Raw genomic sequence first — 19046 nt, forward strand, 5'->3', positions numbered from 1 at the left:
AGAATTTATTCATTTATAATAATAATAATAATAATAATAATAATAATAATAATAATAATAATAATAATAATAATAATAATAATAATAATAAGAACAACAACAACACTTTTATATATTATTAAATGTTAATAAAATTAATAATAAAATATCTGAAATAAACAATTTTTATATAACATATTATTGTAAAGTAAAGTTCAAGTTTCATGGCAGATAAATCACTCTGCACCAGCAGGTGTGTCAAAAAGTTAATTTTGACCCTTTGGTAGAGAGTCAGTCTGGCATTTGCCAGTGGCAGCACGAGATGGGTTGCCCTGTTGGTTACTTCTACTTGAGTTTCAAGCAGTTCAGAATGAGCCTGGCAGCATGGCTTCTTTGATTGACCTATTCTGTGTCAAAATGACTTCAGGGCATCAGCGGTTTCCATCCAACACCCTCATTAACAGAATCAATTAAACATGCCACATGATATCAACACACAAGCACCCAAACAAGAATGATTACAGGAGCCGCATCCTCTGGAGACGACTGTATACACACACGCACGCAAAAACACACACCAACAACACCCAACTGTCTGGAGAAACATTCATCTGCACTTTTTCCACCGGCTATTTACGGCATCTGCGAGTAACACATGGTTTACAGCTGCGTGCTTGTAAAATTAACATACTGAAAAAAGGGGCACCGGCAACAAGTAAGTAGCTATACATAGCTTAGCATGACAAAAGGGTCATTACGTGCCATGATGACAGTAGGCAACCTACTTGAAATAGAGGCTTGGGAGCTGACTAACAACTCAAGAGGCAGTTTTGCTGCATAGTATAGAAAGAAAAAAAGTTTCCGACGTTTCATCACCTGCTACATATTCGGTGACAAACATTTTTGAACACCCAATTTTTAACATCTAACATAAAAAAGGATAGAACTGTGGCTTGATGGTTAGAGGTTCTATACTTGGAGATATGGTGCTCACGCTGGAAATTTAAGTTCCAGTCCAGCATTGGAATATTCCCAATCTTAGGGCCCATTTCTGCGATGTGGAAAACACAGACGGAACTGAAGTATCCAGTCATAAAAATGGAATTTAATGCAGAATGCTACAGAATTCCTCATGAACTTCATCTCTAGAGCTGCGAGATTAATGCCATTTTTGATAATCAATTTGTATTAAATCATAAATCCATAGAGCCCTACTATTGCACAAATTTAAATAAACAATGAATTCGGTTTATTAGACATGCTTTTTGATTTTTCACTTAAAATTAAATTGAATGGATTAAAATGTAATAAAATCATTCAATTGGAATCCAGAACAATTAATTCAGAAAACATGAAATCTGGTAAAATTAAATGGATTTCATAGGGCCCTAATAATGTAACTTTTGTTAAACTTTAATAAACTGTTGTTAAATTGTATGCATTTCATAATTTTAATTTGCGGTACTCCATACATTTATTTAAATCATTCAAAACTATTCAAACTGGTCGGTGCCGATAGCCTTGTGCGCAGCACACCACTATACAGTGCCACTGCGCTACGGGTTTCCCGAGTTCGAATCCCAACTCAAGGACCTTTTCCGATCCTCCCCTCATCCCCCTCTCTCCCACTTCGCTTCCTGTCAGCTCTGATCTGTCCTATCATAATAAAGGTGAAAATGCCTTTAAATATAAATCTTTAAAAAAAATTTTTTTTTAAACTATAAAAATTATAATAATTTGACAAATACAAAGCATTTTATAAACCCAACAATCAATCCTTTCATAATTTTCCATATTATTCCATAAAAATAATTCAGCAAACAGGCTTAAAATAAAACAGAACCTTGCTGGCATTGCAACAGTTAATAAAGTTAACTCTAATCTTCACATTATGAGATTTTCCCTCATTAAATATGTTGCTTAATATTGATTAAATAACTCATATTCCTAACCTTGAAGTGCTAGACGTCTTTATTGTGAGTGGGTGTCCATTATGAACCAATGCCGTTGTTAGTTATGTGGAAATTAAGAGTAATTGGCAATTGTACAAGGCATCAACTCCTGGAGGCTGCAGTGATTTCATATCAACTTCTTGTAAGTATGCATGGACTGCAGACTTTTGCATTCTTAAAAGCAGGAAAAGTTAATCAAAGAATAGATTCACCCTGTGCTCCGGTGTCCAGAATGATAAAAGAAGACATAACCGAACCGATCTTTAGCCTAGCAAGCATAACAGGGCAACTTAATGTGATGAATGTGATGGCAGGCTGCCCTATTTGTCTTTTATTCCCAGATTTTTGGCTGCTCCTTTTCTTCATGTATAAAAAGGAAAGAAGTAACAAGAAAGGGAGGAGGATCTTTTGTGGATCAAGGAGCCTGGATGTTAACTGGCTCTGGACTTAAATTAGCCTTTGCTCACAGGTGTTCACTTGGACCAGATCATATGCAGACCGATCCAAGAGAGCATGAAGGAAACGAAAGCCAACAGTAGAAGAGCGTGGTACGAACGGCACATGAAAGAACGCTTTGAGCCTCTGAATACAGTAAAAGCAGTGGCCATGATTATAAGAAACCTTTTTTATGACAGTGAAGCTAAAACCATCTGATCATTAATGATGGAACAGTCTGAAATTAAAAAGGACCGACATTTGCACATTTATTTTAATCAGCGCCGAAAAGAAACATGAGCCTAGAAGTGCAAGTTGCAATGAAGGAGCTCAAGACATGTTTGAAGATTCAGGATACAGTCCTATAGATTCTCCAGCTATTTAATGATGCTGTTTTTTGACTCATCCAATAGGACTTTTGATCTATTATTTGACTGAACAATTAAGATACCTAACACTGTGGAACAGAAACACAAACATTAATTAATGAATATATGAATATATAAGTCAAAATGAGTAATAATGGAACAGTACTTTTTTAAAAAAAAGCTATTTTTCACTATTATTCACAACAGGATCTGCAATTTCATAATCTTAAATAAGTAGGTAGCTGATAGGGGTGTAATGATCCATCGGTATGGATCAATACATCGATTTAATGTCTAACGATACGATGTATCAATGCCACAAGTAAAATATCGATATCTGTAGTATAAACAGGCACCTTATTTTGACACTGTCCACATTTTCACCAATGTCCGTCTATGAATTATCACATTCTGTGCATTCTCGTTCAAACTCACATGTCGGGACAATAAGACTGCCTGAAGGGCAAGCGTAAAAGATGGTTGGGATAGTTGATGGTATTGTCGAGCGCTTGTGAAAAGTGTTCAGCATGCAGTGACACGGGCACATATCCAAAGCACACTCATACAGACAGACACATCGACAGCACGCCAATACCTAACTGAGCTCTCTTTCGCTTTTTTTGTGCATGGATGAACAAATACAGACCACATTACATCAACGCGCACCTTGGCGAATATCCTAGAAAACAGAGTCGGTTAGGCCTATGTCTTAACGTAAACAGTTGAGAATGAAAACTCATGTGTATCGTATATTGGATCTGTGCTTTTCTTAAAGTGAAAGCAGACTAACAGAAAATGTCTGTCAAAAAAAATAAAAAAATATCACTGATTTTTACTGAACAACTTTTATAAGAATTAATCTATATTTAAAGCATACAGTGAAGACTATGCAGTGTTATTTTACATTTGATTATTACATTTCTGTACCTGAAGATTTATTTTAGATCTACCTGATAAACCTGAAAAGCACTGTTTATTTAATTCGTCTTTCTTATATTGTATTTATTGTTTGTAATTTGGTTATCTATAGAAAAGGTTTTTAACACTGAGCCCATAGTAGCAGCCAAAAAAAGTATTAAATAAAGTTTTAACAGCTTTATTTTTTTATTTATTATTCTAAATTTAAATACACTTTAACTATCGAATACTATCATAGAATTTGTAGAAGTATCAGCAAAAACCGTATATCAGAATATTAGAATCAATATCGTATCGTGACAAAGCATCCAATTTACACTCCTAGTAGCTGAAACTGTCCGCACACTGGAAAAGTCCAATCAGACCAAAAAAGGTCAAATCAAAAATATACTTTTTTAAATCATTTTCCATATATGAAAAAGTGACAAAAGTGCAAAGTGTCTCAAAAACAGACCAAAGAGCAGACGTTTCAGCCCATGCTTTCTTCAGTGCTCATGAAGGCTTAAATAAACCCTCTGTTATGAGACACAATAAAAGCAATCAAAACCCACTCCTTTCCAGAACTTGAAAAAAGAACTTGATTTTAAAAAGTCAATGAATTTAAGACAGCTGAATGCAACTTTTTTAAAAGCTATGAAATAAACTTAATTCCATAAAATAAGTATAAAGTAGGGATACACAGTTTTATCGGAGTGTTATCTAAATCGGCCGACAATTGTCTAAAAATATCGGAATCGTTCCAAAATGAAAAATTATGCCCATATGCCTTGCCAATAAAATTAGTATCTCATATATTTTGGTGTTGTCTCCAAAAATAAAAATATATATTTTTTTTTAAATTAGAGAAAATATATCGTTATCTGCATCAGCTATCGTCCAAAATGAGTTGAAAAAATATCGGCATATCAGATATTGGCAAAAATCCAATATTGTGCATCCCTAATATAAAGAACTATGCAAAGAGCATTTCGAATGTCTCAAGCACATTTTATAAAACCCCAAAATCAAATATTTTACCTCTTATGCACTTGTCACATCCGTCAAAAACTTTGTCTGTCTGTCAGTTGGAATATTAGAACTAAAAAATATAGCCTATTACATAACACACTCGTGGAATCATTCACTTTAATAAACAAAACCTTGCAATCCTCAGATTTTCAAATCATTATCATTTGAATATCACAACATTGATGTCTGTCAAAAAATAACACGCACAATACACAGTAGTATTTACGAGAAGTGGAGATTCAGCAAGTACTAGCATTTCCTGGAAAAACCCATATTACCAGATGTTTTGATTATAGTTGTGTCCCAAATTACGCACCATACACTGTGCACTTATACTCTATGTACTTATGCACTACTCAGCAGCCATTAGTTCGGTAAAATTGAGCATCCGAATGGAAAAACATCTCTGTAGAGAACCTCAGATTATTAAATTCGAAACTTTCCATTTTTGGATCAATATAGATTACATTTGTGAAAGCACATTTTCAGCAATGTCGCGCATCAAGTTATGCTTATACTTATCCTTTTGAGCAGAATTTCACAAAATTGGTCAGCTCCAGACAGCATCAAGTGTTTTATTAATAGCGAGTAGAATTATTTATTTATTTCAATGAATGTAATTGAATAGATATCATAATATTTAGGCTATAATATTATAAATCTGGTTGATTTGTATTGATGTCGTAATATGTAAATGATATGCGTGCAGCCCATGAGACTTGCACTTGGACCATAGTGCGGCCCAGTGGAAAAAAAGGTTGAGAACCACTGGTGTAGTGTATGAATTATAGAAGGTTATTTTATGATTTATAATCAGATTCTGATAATCCCAGCCCCTCCGCTACATAATTAAAGCAATAAAACAGTTGCGTGCATGAAGTGTCTAACATTGCACAATTTGTTTTTCGGTTATTTAACTGCATCATCAGAGTATTTAAAGTGCACTTTCTATATTTGGAATTTTCAGTGTGAACGCAATACTTGCGCTATTTATACTACAAAACGTCATAGAATCGTGAACAAGTACGCAGATCGGGATGCACCTTATATCAGCGCTTTCCGAAAATAATTATGGCGACTCAAGCAGTTTCAACATGTTGACTGTCAAGTAAGAATAAATTTGTTTTACATTTGATACATTTAATTACCACTTTGTAAATTTTAAGCCATATAGGGAAAAAAATCAATATGGAATCAATTTGGAAAAACTGTCATGATGCTGTGGTCTTGTTAACTCGTTTTTAATCCCAAATCTTTGTGGTTTCTAGGGTGTTCTTGGTGGTTGCTGCTAGGTAATTTTTTACTGGTCCACATCATATACATGTTATTATATTATATATAACTGTAGGATTTAATCAATGTCAGTATTAATTGAGCTTTACACAAATGCATATGCTGCACCATATGCTCATTTACACTCCTGCATTAATGTACGAATATTACTAAGAATTGCATTAATCTCAATAACATTTCCAGTAGCTTTATGTAAAATAACAAACGCAGCCTAATTGTATAATATTCGGCAAATGTAAAAATGCCGAACCCGACTACTTCATCTAAAGGGCTGTTTTCTTTTAGCCTGCAACCATTGCATTTCCATACGGAACCCAGTCTTGCGGTCTTGAGGGAGTCTGGCCCGGCCATCCATATTCCTGCTAGGCACCTATTTATAGGCCTCCTTTACATTTTTCACTTTCACATTTTATAGGGTAATGATTATTTCTCAGCGGAAGTAAATAGCACAGCACAAATGGCCTCTGCATGTGAGGGCCGGCTTTGATTTATACCCACACACAAAGTAGTGCACAGGCCTTTGCCTTTAATACCTGACTCTATTTTACGGCAGGTCTCGGAGGAGCACACATTTGAGAGCACTACAGATGCCCTACCTCTCTGCTTTGGGGTCGGAAACGCACTATAGTCACGGTGTGCATGCGTTTGTATCTCGTCCAAGTCGGGCTCCTTCAATCATCACACACACAAACATTCGGCGCGGCGTAGGAGGCTGGAGTGTGTGCAGGTGTAATGATCCACTTTACGTATCCTTGAGTCAAAAGGACGGGGCTCAGAGGAGCTGGCAGGGCAGCAATAGACCCGGGCCACCTCAGCCTACTGCCTATTGTGTGTCTTCTCGAGGGCCAGTTTGATGAATCAGTTCTGGGCTCGAGCTTTTGTGAGTGTGCCGTCAAGCCTGCAGGTGCTTTATAGTGGAGGGTCTGAGAGGGAACAGTTAATTACCCTGCAGGGGCGCGCATCTCCCTGGACGCTGTTTGATGTGCAGAGCTTGAGCACGGTGAAGGGAATCCTAAAGTGATGCAAATAATCCATTAGCGGTAACTTGACTAGCCCGTTTGTCTGCGCAAAGATGACCGATTTGAATAACATAGGGTGCGGAATAAACATTTCCTCCAAATGCTTTAAAAATATTTAGACCTCTTATAGTTAATGATTTTTTTTTTTTTTTTTTTTTTTTTTATCCGTCTACAATTTAGAACCAAAATTTAATTTGAATGTAACTGGGTAATTATCATTAACTAAAACTAAAGCTAAAACTAAAAAAAAACTAAAAAAAAATAAATAATAATAATTATATATATATATATTATATATATATATATATATATATATATATATAAACATGACTTACCTGATATAAATGATAAAATAAATTTACATTTATTTTAATTTAAGCTTGATGCAACTTTTTTTTCATTTACAGTTTGACTTTAAGTACTAAAATAATAAAAAATAAAACAAATAAATAAAACTATACAATAATATTAATAAATAATACCAATAAAATTATACTACACAAACAACAAAGTGTAAACAGAAAATATAAAATCTAATTTAAACAAAAGACGATTAACAAAATTTTTAACAGTATATCAATGACACTAAAATAACACTAAATATATATTACAATAAAACAATATAAATTAAAAACAAGCAAACATAGTTATTTATGTATTTTAATGTATATCTACAAATGTATTTTTAACCGTAGATATACAATACAAGGGCTATATTTACATTTTATATACAATATGTTTGTATATACATTATATTATTTTTATATATTTACTGATATTGATACATTTTATATTTCTGTGCACACACACACACAGTGCAAAATGACGTTTGTTGGCACTAGTGGAAAAAGTGAGTGGTGAAATGTGTCAGGAAACATTAATAGATGGTCTATGTGCTGTTTAACATGAAAAAAAACCACCTGCCACATTTGAGGCTGACAGGAAGCTTTTTTTGTTGTTGTTGTTCGTTTTTACCTTCTATGAGCTTTTAAAAGTGTAAGCCTGATTTGAAAGTGAATTATGAAAGAACATACCAGATTTCCATTCAGTGACACAAACACATTAATAAAGTCACTGAGCTGAGTAACAGAGAATAGATACACAGCACTTCTTAACACCAAGACGTACAACAAATATACAGTTTCCCTCTACAACAAACAATGATTGTGTCTTTAACTTGACAACCTTACATCTGGTCAAACTGGTTGATTTGACTGCGCCAAAGTCAAGAACAGCCCGTAGACAAAGTGCAGAGCCACAGAAACTATTCAAACTTACATTACAAAAACCATCTGATATCCTTCTGTAACTGTACGCACTGACTGCACTGACAAAAACAGAGTCAATGAGTTGTCAAGTAAATCAATGTTCCTTCCTGATTGACTTCTGAAGAAAGCACAGCATAAAAGATGTTAATCTGATAGATCTCAGCTAGATCGCACGCACCTGCAGGCACCTGCTTTGACAGCATCTTGTAAGTAAAAAAATAAAATAAAAGTGTCAACATGAACAGAATTTGGGGAAAAAAGAAGCTATTTTCAGTGAGACACAAAAGCTCTGATCTAAAAGGTGATAGTGAAGGAGATCTCATCTAGCCCCAATTCTAAGGAAGCGATGCATGTACTCTTCCCAGAATGCACTGCAATGAGTTCAGTGGAAAAAAATAAAATAAAAATGCTGATAAGCATACTTATATTTTATTTAACCCCAAGTAAATTAAAAAAGTAAATAAGAAATCACTATTTTACCAAATATATGTGCAATTTCATTCAACATTACAAAATATCGATTAAAAGACTCAACCTACCAAGAATTATTTTTAATTTGGGCACAACATTTAAATAATTCATTCAAAATCAAACCATTCAAAAACACTTAAAAAAAGGGTATTAGTTAAAAAGTTCAACCTAAATATCTAGCCTAAGTAATTTATGTAAAAAATAAATAAAAAATCATTATAAAGCTCAAATAAATATTTTACCCAATATTCGAGTGACTTGCAATACTTAAGTCAATTCTGAAAATATAAATTAGAAAGTTCAATTAACATACAAATTGACTATTTCATCCAATATTTGTGTGATTTCATTCAATTCTGAAAATATATGATTAATTCAATTTAAACAAAATAACCAGGTGATACAAAACTTTACAGATTTACAAATAAACAACAAAAATAACCAATAAATAAAAACATTACAAATGAAAATGTACTATTTTACCCAATAACTCTAACGTGACAATATGTCACGTAACGTCACATTTACCTCAGAAAAAAATACATATTCGGTGACCATAAACTCATTAATCAGATAACTAAACTGAGAGAGCGGCATTTTGCTAAATATATGCCCCATATAACATATTCATTATAATTTTTACTGTTCTTCAATGTTTATGTTTGAATAAATCCATCAAGTTTTTTATGACAGCCACCATTTAAACGTTTATATAAAAAAATGAATTGAAGTAGAAATATTATGTAATTATAACTTTATTATTTTAAAAACTAAAAAAACAGTAAATTTTAACAAAACATTAAATTAAAACCTTAAACACTAAAACAATATATTACAAAACCACACTCATGCATAATTTACAGCATTAGTATAGATTTTTTTTTTCCTTGAGAAAATTTGGCATGTACTGTACCTGATATGTATCCAAAATAATAGATATGGAATCATATCAAATCAAATTGGTAATCGAATCGAAAGCGAAGTGAATGAGAATCGAACTGTGAAATTTGTGTCAAAACCCAGCCCTAAAAAAAGAATATCAATTAAAAGGTTAAATCTGAACAAAAATGTGTTATTACTATGTGATATTTCATTCAAAACTAAGAAGTATTAAATAAAAGTTACATTTGAACAAAATATTTAGTTTACCCAATATTTGAGTGATTTGTCATTTAATAAAATAATACCAAAATAAAAACATACTATTTTACCCAATAACTGTGATACTGCATTTAATACTGAAACTAATAAAAAAATCAAAAAAAAAACATTATCTACTAAATAACAATTATATATTAATATAAATATATTAATATTTAAGTCAATACTGGCAAAAGTAACAGTTAAAAAGTTATAATGATAGGTTACTAATCAGGATTCATTTGAGGATGAACAAATGTTTTCTTGTATAATACAACTGCGTGTTGTTTGTGGCCTGCAGACCCCTGGCCGTACCCGTGACCCTACGTGCGGCAGACCCCATCTCACGTGCCCTAATGAGAACTAAGCCATGTCACTGACCACAAAGTTCTCCAGCTAACCTCTGACCACAATGGGATGTGACAACTTCCACTTCAGGGCTAAATTCCTTTTATTTGCCGCAGCCAGAGGTCAAGCCCACCAGCTGCAATCACGCTAACAGGAGCCTACAGTCCTGAATATCCCTCCATCTCTAGCTCCTGGGCCCTTTCTTCTCAGCGTATGGAGTGACTAAAAGTTTGACGACGATTTCAGTGGCATCCCAGCAATCACTGAACGCACGATCCATTATTACCGTTATGCTCTGTATCACTCAGAACCAAAACAACAGATGTTGATCATGCTTCATTTCTCTGGAATATTCATGATGCAATAATCGGACGCATATCATAACACGATTTCTTCTGCAGCCTTTGACAGTTCGTCAACATCACAATTCAGTCGAGGAAAGAAACGTGTTTTTCTGTAAGTTTGAACGGTTCAGCCCAATTAACCATTTCAACTCCTTGGTCATGCAAAGAGATGTAATATATCAAATGTTTTATAAAAAATGTGTCAAAATTAGGGATATGCAAAATAAACATTAAACACAATATTTGTGTTTTTGCAATATTTCATTCAATAATAAGTACAACCTAAATAAAAATTACTTGTGTTACCCAATATTTTGGTGCGAGTTCATTCAAAATGTAAAAAATAAATAAATGTATTAATTAATTAAAAAAAATCAATGTGCATAAAAATTCTACTAGTTTAACCAATATTCTTGTGCAATATTTTACTAAATCCTAAAAAGTATTAATTAAAACGTTCAAGCTACAAAATGAACTATTTTAACTAGGTCTGGACCAGAATACTCGATTATTTGAATATTCGTTTGCTGGGTTAGCGTTCCGTTTTCAATTTTGAGATTCAAATATTCGTTTGGTTTTTTTTTAACACATGGTATCCCCTGCGAAACGGTTCTCATTCGCGCTTGAATATGAACAGCCCATGAGTTAACGTCATAATTCAGTTCATCTGGATAGAAGAGAAGACAAAAATGCCGAGGACTTCAGCTGTGTGGGAGCGCTTTAAATTAAATGAGGACAAGACAAAGGAAGCGTGCCAAATATGCGATTTGAAACTGGCCATATTGCACCAAAATGCGATACGCACGCCTTTGGGTCTGTGGCAACACATCCGCCACGCGTAAAGTCGATTGGATGAATCGTTCTTCGACATAATAAAATTGCAAACAGACAGACAGACAGACACACAGAGATTGCTGCCTTTATTACACCGTGTCTACACTGGATGAGACAGTTGTCATGTCGTGCAGCACCGCAACGGCTGAAGTATAAAGTTCAAGCTACATAAAAATTGCACAGTTTTAACCAATATTTAAGTGCAAGATAGGGCTGCACAATTATGAAAAAAATCATCATTTTCAATTATTCAGTTGAAATGGTAATTGCGATTATCAGTTACGATTATCACAAATTAAACTGAATGATGTTTTGTATAGCTTTATTTTGTTTGAAGAAACTGTTTAAAGCAACTGCATGCATATTTTTATATGAAAATAAAGAAGCTGAAAACACTCTTCCTAAAATGTCAACATTGGTTTGGCTTCTTCTTTCAATAAATAAAAAAAAGAAGTAAAAATAAGCACAGTATTATGTTATACTAAAGCTAAAATTAAATCTCTACATAAAAAAATGTGTGCAACCCTGCATAGACAGCAATGCAAGTGAAATGTTCCCAGATGTGATTTGGAGGAGAAGAATTATTGAATATAATTGAGTCTTTTTTTTCTCTTTGCACACAAAAAGTATTCGCGTAGCTTCTTGAAACTGCAGTTTAACCAATGATGTCACATGGGCGGTTTTACAGATGTTTTTACTATGTTTCTGGGTCTGGGAACATTTCAGTTGCATTTTCTGTCTATGCAGGGTCAGAAAGCTCTCAGATTTCATCAATAATATCTTAATTTGTGTTACGAAGATGAAAATAGGTCTTACTGGTTTGGAACAACATAAGGGTGAGTAATTAATGCCAGAATTTAAATTTTTGGGTGAACTATCCCTTTAAAATCATGTTTTTCATTATGTTATCATGTTTTTTTTCTATTTTATTGTATTGGTTTTTTTTTTTTTTCTTCTTAATCAAAATAACCCAAGAACAGACCGGAGTGGATGTTTAACGGAAGTCACAAACATTACTAATTAAATAGGGGCAATTAAAAGTGGCAAAAAAATGATGACTGTGAACAGAACGGAGTGGATGTTTAACGGAAGTCACAAAGGGCTGCTCAGTGGGGCCGTTTATTGATGTTGGCCATTCCTGCAGTGAGGAGCTCACAAAAATCCTGAGAGGACTATTCTCCACCACACCTACCATTAGGAACTTCCCTTCTCTGAACCCCTTCTACGCTTATTCATCAATTGCCCTTCACCTCTTTCATGAAAATACATCTGTAAAACTCAAACCATCTCAGACTACGATCAGCCGGCGCTTCTTCCTCAGAACACAGAGCAGAACTTGAAGAGAATGTCTTTGGTGAATCTTTAATGGGGCGCAAAGGATCTGCCCTTTTCATGCGAGATAAGGGTGCTGGATAAAACACTGCAGTTGTACGAAGATTGTAAGGCTTGGTTTGCTCTGTGCTGTATGTGAAGGCTTATGCCCCATTCACACAGCGATTTCACCATTGAAGATTGCAGTAACTAACGTTGGTGGCCAAGGGTAGCTAAGAAATCATATTTCATTATGTTGTAAATGTGAGTTCTTCACACAAAATGTTTGCAGAAACAAACTTAATCAGTGAACTCTGTCTGATTCACAAACAAATAACTCTTAAAAGAAAATACTGTAGTTCTTTTTAGTGAATCAAACATAAAGAGCATCCTGTATAGACAGAATACTAAATCAAATGACTTTAATGAGCTGGTTCTTTAAATGAAGTCAAAAAAAAAAAAGATTTAAAAAATTAAATCAATCCTAAATAATATCCTGTATACTACACATCACTGGCAGAGATAATTTCTTTTATATGCAAGCAAATTATGTTATAACAGAAAAATACCAAAAATACCCTGAATTACACGGAAATATCAAATCAAACAAATCCAGAATTTGAGAATTAATGTCAAATTTGTATTTATTATTAGCAAATAACAATTTTAAAAGGACATGGCAGCAAAGCAATCCATTTACTTTAAGAAAATCTGCCAGTTTCAACATGACAAGCTGAATAATGATCACGCTGGCAATGACTGCTGAATAATTGCAAACTTTCTTCTTAAAACTTAATTCAAATATCCAAATTGGCTGCTTAAAAGCACAACAGTTTTGCCAAAACATAAGTCCTTTCGGCTTATTTCTGCTCAATTATTTTGTTCACGTTTTTAGAAAATAAAAGTATTTTTTTCAGTAACTCAAGTCATTTAAAGTCTATCCAATTCCACTAGAAAGGCAGCAGATATTGTCTTGTTTTCCTACTGTTGTACTTTTAGTGGTCAAAGTCGAAGAATGGTCAAGACAAATGACACTTAAAAAAAAATCTTTGAAGATCATAAAATATCTTAATGGTGCATTAAAAACACATTTGGCCTGTTAACAACCATTGAAAATGCTTGCAACATCAAAACATCAATATTAATGAGATTCCCTGGGATATTTTTGGCCAATGTCAGCGTGAAAAAAAAAAAAGCACGGCACAGTGCACGGTTTGACCCGGAGACCTGGAGATAGTAACGTGACAGACTCCTTGTTCAAAGAAACTGGCCGGCTTTCATCTCCAGCTTTTTCCCGAGCCGCACTGGCCCAAGCCATCTGCTTTATTCTAATACGGAGCTTAAAGATGCTGTTTTTTCCAAGGCTTCCCAAGTACGATAAACAGCCTTTATGTAGCTCACCCCTGTTTACAGCATGCAGTATGCTGTGCTGTAAAATATTCCCTGTTAAACTGTCAACGATGCTGGCCACTCGCCCGGCCTTCACAGTATGGTGGCACTCGCCCTCAGTTTACGCCCCCTCGGCCCCCCACCAATGCCTGCTCGCGGCGGGGCCCGGGAACCGGCCCACTTCTCGAGACCTTCCAGAGCAGTTCAAACACCCCACGAGCTTCCAGGCTTGGCTTCAGACACGTGTAAAGTTTTTTTTTTATTCACTGCCCTGCAAAGGCACCGCCAAAGGTTTTCGAGTTCCAACTTGGCATGACTTCTGAAAAAAATAAAAAAAAGCGCCACAGCTTCCTCCTGCAGCTCTCGAGCCGGCTGTTTGTTTCCCCGACTGATTGAGTGCAGAGAGCAGGGTCCTGTCGCGCAAGATCCCGGAACGAGGGGGTGTTACGTCTCACTCCAGCCACAGACCTCAACAGCCCTTGGGCCGCAGAAACTCGGCGGAAAGCTGATGAGTGTTAGTATGCCAGGCTGGCGTACCCGGCTATTTGCAACACTCTGGGTATTGCGTATTAAGAGAGACAGGCTTTCAAAACAAACGTCCTCTTGCCTTCTCCCCGTGTCATCCTGTGTGAAATATTAAGTGTCGTTTGCAGCGAGGACGTAAAAAATGCCGGCAGCGGGCCGTACGAAGACACTGAGGTTGTTCTTTTGGATCACAGCGCATATTTACTCCAGTTTTCACATATTTTGTGACAAACGCAGGCTGTCAGTATCTCTATTACTGTGTTTACAGTGGCATATGCATCGTGTAATTATGCCATGAAAGAGTTCATTTCCTCTGGAAATCTAAAGCAACGAGAGAGGCCAAAAATGACGGGAAAAATTTGCAAACAGGAAAACTTAAATTGTGCCAGATCAGCCTAAAGTACTTCATGCTGATAAAGACAATATTGTGAAAATGTATACAAGGCTAAATATGAGGGTCAACTAGGCCTAAATAATCTAAAATGAATGCATTTATTCAAATAGCATCATATTCTTCAATGATTAAGACCAGATAATAGCTATTCTTGATGTTTGAAACATCTAGCATTCAAGTTTTGCAGTGGCCAATACGATATCTAGAGGGTTGAGTGGCTGATATGATATATTATGAATAATTCAATTTAAATATACCCAATGAGACAGACATAAAATCAATTCATTTAATAGACTTATTTCTTAATGCAATGAATAATCAAAAGTATTTTTTTAAAAAGTAAGGAGATTAAATTTAAGACATTAGGATTTTTATTGCATTTTTTTAAAGAATTTAAGACCGATTGTCTAACGATGCAAAACTTATAAAGTTAGGCCTACACAACTGGCAGTTTTGCACTGGAATGTGGAAACAATTGTGCATCTAAATATTTTGTAGGTTATATATACTATAGATAAACACATTCGAATTCAAATCAAATGAGCACACAAACCTGTTGAAATATTGAAAGACTTGCTAAATATTGAAATATTGAAATTGTTCAGTGGCTGAAATATAAAGCTATATTTATAAATCATCCAACTTAATAATGTCGAATGAAACAAACATAAAACTGTTTAAATTAATACACAATTATTATTTTATAGACTTCAGATTATTTTAGACTATTTAGTACAATTCTAAAATAATTTAATAAAATAATTTACATTTTAAGACCAAATGTGTAATAATGCAAAGACTATAAACTGACACAGGAAAGGTGTCACATTTCTGCGTATTGGATTCGGCCCACTTTGAGGTTTGTGGTTGACACTGATCTCAAAACAGACAGATTTAGCTTTAGATTTAACATCCCAATTCGCCTTACTTATACTATGCTTTACTTTTATACTTTCGAGTGTGTAGCAGACGAATAAGCAGGTTTTTGTAAATACTACCACATTATAATAGTGTCTTTAATGGATGCCGCTGTCACATCCAGTCACCGCAAACTGACCTGTCAGTCATCTTGCCACAGTTAAAGTACACAGTTATGTACACATTTCAATGTACTTAAATCACATCAAAACACCACTTAAAAACACAAATACCAAACCTCAAATATATTACCATACATACATCAGTATGCATACATCACTCTGGGGTATTTTGCTTTTAAGACTTTATATTGTTCACTCCATATTTTGCAAAACTGAGAACTGTGTCATAATTTACGCTCTCGAGTTGCATCACGCAGTATAACTTCCTTTCTTCGGTGGAACTCAAAAACATTAGGCAGAATGTTTAGACTGACAGCTTTGGAGCCCATTTACTTTTACTGCATCTCATTTCATACAAATACACTTAAAAGATGACTCAGTCTCCCATTCTAATATGAGATTTTGTGTTCCACAGAAACATAGCACGTGTTTGGAAAGACGTGAGCGTGAGTAAGTGACAACTTCAGGAGTGCTACAACAAGCTAAGCCACAGTCATTATTGTTTTAAATTTTGTGCTGAATCATTGTCCGATGTGAATCTGACAAGCCCTGAATCCACTTAACTACAAGCTACTGTACTTCCACTGGGTTTTTAATGTTAAATATTGCTTAAACTTACAATATCCTAAATCCTAACGTCATTTCAATTTTAGTGCCAAAAAAAGACGTAATAATGAACTTTCCTCCTTTATGCACTTATGTCATTGTTAATAATACGAACAGTGTAGTTCATCAAGATCACAAACAAGTACCAACGCGTTGCTGTCAACAGCTGGAAAGTGTTGCCAAAGTAAGAAATGCCTCACGCACTCTCAAATACACGGCTTATCTGTGACATTTCTAGAGTAAACCAGCATTAAATACCTTTGTCGTCTGGGTTTAAGGCTATTTGGCCAGTAACTTCGAGTGAATTTCTCCTCAGATTTCTAGCGCATGTGTAACACTGACAGACTAGCTTAGCCACTATGCTCTAACCGTGCCGTGTCACTGCTAAAAACACAACCGACACTCTGTAAAACAGCTTCAAACTTACTTTCACAACAAGGTGAGTTGCTGTCAGAATGAATAGAGCATTTTTAAGCGTTAAAACAAAAACTTTGGATGTTTGTCTCGGGTGAATTACCGCCACAGCAGCATTAGCCTAGCGCGCTAACTCAAACTAGCCCAAAGTTCTGTCAACTTTTCCTCAGCGCTTTCTGTTGTAGCCTCTTAAAACATAGTCTGTTTCTCGGATACACAGTTCCTCGTCGACTCAAATTGTGCTTGTTGCGTGGCAGTGAACCGGAAAAGTGGCACGATAAACTGTTTTGAAGTTGACAGGAGGGAATGAAGCTAAACTCTTACCAGGAAGTGCCAGCTGGGCTTCACGCGCGCTGAACTGGAGCTCGCGCCGAGGATGAGGATGAGGAGGAGGATGATGATGATGATGGTGGTGGTAGTGGTGGTCTCTCAGTCTGTCAAGGTCGAGCTCCTGTTGAGTTCCTGTGCGACGCCGCAACACACACGCGATCTATTCACTCGCGCCTACAGAGTGTGTGAGTGAGTGAGTGTGTTTGTGTTCGCGTGAGTGTGTGACTACACACACATCCCAGCATGCTCGCTGGAGAGGGGCGGGAAGCTTCCCACAGGCCAGCAACTTTAACATTCACAGAGAAAAGAGCAAAGAAATACGGAAGGATGCTATTCGATTCTATTTTATCTCCCTTCACACTCCTCTAATCCGTTTTATTCTCCAAGTTTTCTATGCTCTTCTGCTCTACTCTCCAAGGAAGGTTCGCATCAGTTCTATTTCATTCTGTCCCGCTGCACTTCACCGGTATTCTATTGCAAGCTATTCTGTTTTCACATCACCTAATTTCTATGCTAATCTATTCTCTTTTATGAAATATTCACTCTGTTCTCTCCACCTCAGTTCTATTTTGTAAGTTTCACTTCAATGTCATTTTATTTTCAAAGTTTTACTTGAGTTCTGTCCTCTGAAAGCTGTCTCTTTTCTAAAGGTACTAATGTGTATCATTCGGGAACTAATATGTAACTTTGAGGTACTAATTTGCACCCTCTGTGGGGTAAATAAAGTACAAAATGCACCTTTTGAGAAGTTACCACCCCAGTGACAGCTCTATTATGTAAGTTTCTATTTAGCAAGTTTCATTTCATTCCCTTTTTCTGTTCAATTTCATGCCACCACTTTTCTATTGTAATTCGTTTTGTTGCATTCTGTTTTATTCTTTTATGTTTCACTCCACTAATTATAACTATTCTTTTGCACATCATTTCTTTACGTTTCATTTGACATCTATACTATTATGATCTGTTCTCTATAAGTTTCACTTCACTTCAATTTTATTATACACTATGCTTTCACCTCACTTCTATTCAAGTTCACTGCTATTTTATTCCGTTTTTTTTTTTCAATTCACCTTCCGTCTATTTTATTCAACAAGCTTCCCTTCATTCTATTCTATTTTATTCTATTCTATTCTATTCTATTCTATTCTATTCTATTCTATTCTATTCTATTCTATTCCATACCATTCATATCTCTTCTATTCTTTTCTGTTCCAATCTAAGTTTCATGTTGGAGTGTAAATATTTTGTAGGTTAAATATATTAATAGACACATTTATTAGAATCATAATATTAAATACTAACCCTTCAGAAACATTATCATACATCTAGTGCAAGACTTGCTGAAGGAGAAGTTTCATATAGCAAATGATAAAAAAATAACCCCTGGAATGTGGGAACATGGACTTACTGTCAAGGTAAAAAACACATCTAAAGAGGTCCATAAGACTTTTACTGCCCAGCAGAGCACCTTTAGCAGCACATTGCTTAGATTTGCCGTCCCTCTGCTGTCAAAAGTACAAATACAGTGATGCACATCCAGAGCCGCTATGTTTCAAGCTCAGGGAATTCAAGTGTGGTACTGTGATGCCACCTTTGCGATAAATGAGTTTGTGAAATTTCATCCCTGTGAGACATTCAAGTCAATTGTAAGTGGTATTAT

At 35.2% G+C, this 19046-nt stretch overlaps 1 protein-coding gene across 1 annotated transcript in view; it reads right to left on the reverse strand.

Annotated features, from left to right (window-relative positions):
* The window catches only part of LOC122135018 (serine/threonine-protein kinase Nek7-like), a 68678-nt gene extending 50982 nt beyond the window's left edge, over positions 1-17696 (reverse strand). Inside the window, exon 1 of the mRNA XM_042712454.1 lies at positions 17381-17696. The gene's annotated coding sequence lies outside the window, so the exon portion shown is untranslated. The remainder of the gene's footprint in view (positions 1-17380) is intronic.
* Between the last annotated feature and the right edge of the window lie 1350 nt (positions 17697-19046).

This window comes from Cyprinus carpio, chromosome A22, assembly GCF_018340385.1.
Source record: "Cyprinus carpio isolate SPL01 chromosome A22, ASM1834038v1, whole genome shotgun sequence".
Lineage (NCBI taxonomy): Eukaryota > Metazoa > Chordata > Actinopteri > Cypriniformes > Cyprinidae > Cyprinus > Cyprinus carpio.